Here is a 6933-nt window from a genome sequence, read left to right as displayed (position 1 = left end):
AGGATTTCTTTTTTCCAGAATTGTCTTTTAAATGATAATATGTAAACAAATTAAACAGACTCAGTTTCTAAAGACCCAGGTCAATGCAGAGTATTCAATTCTTTCATTGACACATAGAAGCATATCAGACTTTTTACTTAAAGGAGAAAATAGAGCCCGAGAGACTGAGTGGCTGACTACTGTTTGGAACTAGAGGAAATGAAAGAAATTCTTAGGGAGGAGATAGAACACAAGGGAACTCTTCTGTGCTCTGTGTTTTGAGGCCCTTGGGGTAATTCTTAAAGAACACAGAGTTGACTGGACCCTTTGATCACAGCCAGACTCTCCCAGGTTAGTAGACAGTGGTAGGAAAAGAGAGTGTGGTAGAGTCAGATAATGGCTCTCACTGTGCTGACATTTTCCAACCGTTGAGGGCAGTTGGGGAGGCAGATTTTTGTTCTAGGGTCATGCAAGTTCTTCTAAGTCTCTGAGCCTGAGGGTTTTACCATTTGCTCATCAGTGCTCATCAATTGTATTTAGACAATTTTGAAATACATTTTCATAGGAATCACTACACTTTAAATCATATTGGTCAGAGAGAAGCGGGCAAAATAATGATAATAATAGCAACAATAATAAAATCAAAATAAAGAAGAACATAAAAATGATTTTAAAATCATTCTACACAAAGTGAAGAATTTGAAGTGATAAACTGGATAAATGCATGCAATATTATTTGTGCTTATCTAACTCAGTAAAAATTACATTCCCATTACTTTTCTTTTAGTTCAATAAAATTCTTGAGATGTGTTGTTATAAGAAAGGTCTTAACAATTAAATCCAATCTTTTAATCTGTGAGGGATTTGGGGCAGGATAGGAAGCAAAGTAGAAAACATATACTTTATTAGAACAGAATGACATTAGTCTCAGAAGAGTGGTGAGGATTACCATTACATCTACGCTGAGAAGGGCTTTTCCTGAAGTTTTAGGGGCTTGAAGTATCAAGTTCCTCTCCAAAACTGGCCTGAAGGGAGTGATTGATACTGTAAAAGAATTATGTTGCTTCAAGAATCACTCTGCCCATTGGATTGACCCATGACCACCTAAGCAAAACTTACAGGGAATAGGGTATGGGATTTAGAAATACCATGACAGGAGTGTAGTAATGAGTGGGGTACAACGAGAGGAACTTAAGGCAACTCTTCATTAAAGTATTCCACGTTGACCTGACAAGTCAGGTACAGGAAGACATGAGAATCCACATTAGAGACAATCCCCAACTCAGGATGTATATTCCTGTACATCTTAATAGAGATAAACATGTGTTAGTATTAGAAAAATATAACCAGTAAAGCCATGTCTTCAAATTATTATGTGTCCAAAAGATTGCTTTGCCTTTTGTGAGCACCATAAGGATATTATTTAGAAATATCTGATATTCACAGCACAGCTCATTGTGAGCTGCTTAAGGCTATGATTTCCCACTAAGTCTCCTAAAGAGGAGCCAGGGCATAGGTTTGGAGATACCCAGCTTGCAGTGTGCAAGGAAACAGACAATGTGAATATGAAAACAGGCCTCTCAACATGAATGCTCTGAATCAAGGGACCTCCATTTAGATTCCCAGGACAGTTCCCCAACCCTCTTGTCTAACTACTGTCATTGTTATGCAAAGTGGGAGTTATCAATCTAATTTCTCCTTCAAAAGATAACAGTTAATAAGTGCAAAGGATTGAATTCATGTCAAATGGTAACCCCCTTGTAGAGCCTCTTGAAGATCAGAGAGGACAAAAAAAGACTAAATTTAGATTTATACAGTCCTAAAATGATCCAAAAAGGGTATCAGATATGCTTAAAAGGAGATAGGCCAGAAACAGGATTTCTGGACCATTTAAAATAAAAGAAATAAAAATGACTTAAAAGATATTTCTTAAAAGATCAATAGTTATATAAATCCTACTTGAGCACCACCTAGTTTTCTCCAGAAGCTTTGATTTCTGAATTAAAATATCAGATATTTCTAAATAATATCCTTATGGTGCTCACAAAAGGCAAAGCAATCTTTTGGACACATAATAATTTGAAGACATGGCTTTACTGGTTATATTTTTCTAATACTAACACATGTTTATCTCTATTAAGAAGTACAGGAATACACATCCTGAGTTGGGGATTGTCTCTAATGTGGATTCTTTGGCTATATGATCCTAAACTCACTCCATTTTCACTGGCTTTAGTGGCTGTTTCCTCAATTGTCTGCAAGGACAATAAGTTCCTTTAATGATGCCCCTCATGGATGATTGGTTGTTCTCTAGGGTTTTTTTTCTTGCAATTAAGCTTGTAAGTATGTCTGTCTAGCAGCTTAAAGTATGACCTTTACCTCTGTGTGCAGAGCTGGCTAGATTAAACGGAAAGCTTTACTATTATTATTTTTTAAACAGTTTTAGATTTACAGAAAGATGATAGCATCCCCATGTACCTAATGTTGTATTTTCTTTATTATTATTTATTAAAATGGAACATTATTGAATACACTTAAATAATTAAATAACACAATTAAATAACCAATATTGGTACCTTACTCTTATGGCTATATTTCATTCAGAGTTCTTTCAATTTTACCTCATGTATCATGTCCTAAGATCCCATATTCTATTTAAGTCTTCTTGGGCTCCTCTTTGTTGTGACAATTTCTTAAGACTTCTTTTGATTTTGATTACTACCTTGACAGTTTTGAAGAGTACTGCTCAGGTATTTTGCAAAATACTCTGCAACTGGAATTTTTTCTCATGTGTTTTTCATGGCCTGACTGAGGTGATGTGTTCAGGGAAGGAAGATCCCAGAGTTTAATTTTTTCCTCACATCTTTTCCCAGGTACAAGTCCAGGCACTGTTGACCTTGGCTGTGACCTCTTGCTCAGGTTGCGTTCATCAGTCTTCAGTCTAGGAAGTTATTCTTCTCTTCCTTTTTTCTCAAACCTTCCCTTTCCTGCGTTCTAGAAGCCAGATACGGTGTTCAGCTACAATCAAGGAGAGTTATGCCCTACATTCGGGGGAGCAGAGCATTTTCAGGACTCATTGTGAATTCTGCTCTAGAGAGCTGCCTCTTTTCCTTCACTTACTCATTTACTTAATCTTTCGTATCAGTATGGAGTCATGATTTGGATGATAATCCAGTGTTTACTTAGATAACATCTACTGGCTTTGGCCATTGGGAGCTGGTTAGTTTCTAATCTTCCTTTGACATACACTATTCTTGTGGGATTCTTCTGAGTACTTTTTGTTTGTTTGTTGCAGCACTATCACTTCAACATCTTCTGGGTTACTCCTATAGTTTTTCTATCACAAACCTAGTCAACATTTCTTCTAGCATTCTGGTTTCCTTTTACTGGAAAATATTAGGTACCGAAATCTGGGTAGTAGGTAAAATCCTGGCTGCTGAAGTATCATTTCTTGTAGACATAGCTGACAGAGAAAGACAATATAATCATATATACTAAACTACTATACATAGAGCTCCATAACTATTTATTGATGTTACCATATGTATCTATATTGAACTAAGCATATACTTAGAAAAATCTACTCCCTTTTCCCTCAGAATCTCAGATCTTTCCTTCAAAACACTAGTTTTCTTGGATCATTATATATGATTGGTTCTGTTTCTCTGGAAGACCCTGACTAGTACAGATGCATTGATACATTTAGGCTTAAGTTTGGGATTCTTGTATCTCCTCGAATAACTGAGCTCTATTTAATTACATAACGCTTTTTTGCTGTTAAGTTTGCCTTTTCAGATATCTACTTTGTCTGAAATTAATACAAATACTTCAAATTTGATGCCCCTCAATGGATGAATGGATCAAGAAAATGTAGTATATGCACAATGGAATTTTATTCATCCATTAGAATAATCTTGTATCATTTGTTAACAAATGGAAAGACCAGGGAAAAATTATGTTGAGTGAACTAAATCAGGCTCAAAGAGACAAAGGATGCATTTTTTATATATGGAAGTTAGATTTAGTTTATAAACTTACATAAATATATTGGGTATGCAAGTGCATATGAATGTATTAATTGAAATACACAAGTTAAAGGGAGAACTCAATTCAATTTCTTAGAAAGTCAAAATCAAAGTTCAGCAAAATGAAACACCAAGAAGCTATACTCAGTAGGGGTGGAGTGGGTTGGGGGTTCAACAGACAAGGAGTCAACAGATGAAGAGAAGTGGGGGGAATGCCGTCAAGAATCCAATGTTTATCCTACAAAATTAAGAAGAGTGAGAGAAAGGGTGGTTAGGGGAGGTAAGGCATGACATTGATCAAGCTAAATGACAATCCTTTTGTACAACTAAAGGCAATAAAAAAGAAAAAAAATATTACAATGTAATTTTTTTCTCCAGCCTTTTAAAACTTAATTTTCTGTAGAAAACATATAATGGGGTCTTGTTTTAATCCACTATGAGAATTTCTGTGTTTTAATTATTACATGTAAGCCATTCATATTTCAAATGATTATCGAGTCTTTTAAGACAATTGCTATAATCTTACCCTTGTCTCTCTATAGGTAAGATGTTTGTTTTTTAGCTTCTTTCACTTCAAATTTTGTTGTTGTTCTGGTTTCTTGCAGTATGTACGTAGGTCTAGGTATGCATATTTAGGTATTTATCCTGCTGAATGTTTTCTGTATTTGACATATTTGTGATTTGTTCTTTGTAATTAGACTTAGAAAAATTCCCTTATCATTCCAAATATTTCCACAGCTCCATTTTCTCTTTGTACTAATTTTAGTATTCATATTGAGTATGTCATACCTTAATTGCTATCCCATAGTACTTAAATGTCTTTTGTTTTATTCTTCTTTTTTCTAATGTCTTCTTGAGCTAGGAGGTTTCTATTTACTTATTTTCAAGTTCATCGATTCTTTCTTTGGCCACGTCTAGCCCATGTTTTTGATCTATAGTATTTTGATCTATACTATTTCATTTTCATTCCTCCCTAGAGTTCCATATTTTTCTGTTTGCATAATTATGCTAATTATTTTTCTTATTGCTGTGACAAAATACCTGACAAAACAACCTAAAGGAGGAACAACTAATTCTGATAGTGGTTTCACTCCATTATGGTGGAGATAGTGTGGTAGCCAGAAAGCAAAAGCAAACTGCCTTCACTAGCAGCTTCCTCTTGTTTCATTTTTATGCTGAGCCTCTGCCTTGGGATGATGCTTGTATGCAGGGTTTCCTCTAGTCAATCATTTCTAATAATGCCCTTCCAAACATACCCTGAGGTGTGCTTAGCTGATCAGACATCTCTCAGTCCAATCTAGCTGGCCATCAAAATTAATCATCACAATAACCATATATCTTATATGTCATCTTCTCATTTCATGTTGTCTACTTCTTTATCATATTAACTACAGTTATATTAGATTCATTTTCTGATAGTTCCAAAATTTATGTCATATTTGACATAAAACTTCTAGGTTTTATGGGATAGTAATCAAGGTATAACATACTCAAGAGGAATACTAGAATTAGTACAAAGAGAAAATGGAAAATATTTGGAATGATAAGGGATTTTTTTTCTAAGTCTAATTACAAAGAACAAATCACAAATATGTCAATATGGTAGTGAAGTTATCAGACTGTATTTTCACTAACATTTTAACATGTCTTGTAATTTTTGCTTGAAAGCTTGACAAGATGTATTAAGAAATGGGAACTAGTAAAAAGGGCTTTTGTGTGAAGGCTTATTTGAAGGGTTATCTAGCTAGGGTTTTTGTTGTATTTAATGCTTACCAGATTCATAAGTGCATTTTTTGTCTCCCTCATTGTCTGAGCTTTCCTACATCCTCCTTTTCAGCTAGAGTCTGCTCTTTGCAGCCCTCTGTGATAATCCACCAATGTTATCCTGTAGCTCTGCAATTTCCTAAAAGTATGGGGGGGGGAAGGATACTTTGTAATCTTATGATTGAATCTCAGACTTTTGTGGGTCCATAGGATGACAATAAAGATATATTTTTTTAAATGCTCTGTATAAATAGCCATGAAGGAAAAACAAATCAGATTACAATGATATTCTGCTTTACTCAAATAAGAATGGCTATTATAAAAAATCAAAAATAAATAACAAATGCAAGTGAGGATGTGGAGAAAAAGGAAACCTTATACACCGTTGTTGGGAATGTAAATTAGCACAACCACTCTAGAAAATAGAATATAAGTTCCTCAGAAAGCTAAAATTCAATGTCTGTACATCTCAATTATTCCTCTCATGGGTCTATATCTGGAAGAAATGGAGTTAGTGCACAAAAGGGATATGCCTATGTTTATTGTGGCACTATTCACTATAGCTAAAATATGGAATCATCCTAGGGACTGATTAACAGACAAATGAATAAAGAAAATTTGAGGACTGGGAAGGTGGCTAAGTGGTAGAGTGTTTGCCTTGTACGCGTGAGGTCTTGGGTTTAATTCCTCATCACCACATAAGCAGAAAAAGCCAGAAATGGTGTTGTGGCTCAAGTGTTAGAGTGCTAGCCTTGAGCTGAAGAGTTGAGGGACAGCAACCAGGCCCAGAGTTAAGGCCCCATGACAGACAAAAAAAGAAAAAAAAGAAAATTTGATATATATACATAGAGAGGAGTATTCAGCATAAAGAGGATTAAATTCTTGTCATTGGCAGGAAAATGGAGGACATCATTTTAAGCGAAGTAAGTCAGACACAGAAGTACAAATATTTCCCAATCTCTTTCGCATGCAGAAATCAGAAAAAAAAAAAAAAGATGACCTGAAAGCAGAAGAGACATTAATAGGGATTGGAAACAGTACCAGAGAAGAATTGGCGTGGGCTTGAGAGTAGAAGAAGAGAGGGTAGATATGATGAATAAATGTTGTATGCCAGTATGGAACTACTTCAATGAACCTCCTTAACTTGTGTAGATAATATGTGTTA

This window comes from Dipodomys spectabilis, unplaced genomic scaffold (genome assembly GCF_019054845.1).
Source record: "Dipodomys spectabilis isolate Male_0828 unplaced genomic scaffold, ASM1905484v1 ptg000015l, whole genome shotgun sequence".
Taxonomy (NCBI): domain Eukaryota; kingdom Metazoa; phylum Chordata; class Mammalia; order Rodentia; family Heteromyidae; genus Dipodomys; species Dipodomys spectabilis.
The sequence above is the reverse complement of the archived record's forward strand: the minus strand, read 5'-3'. Positions refer to the sequence as shown.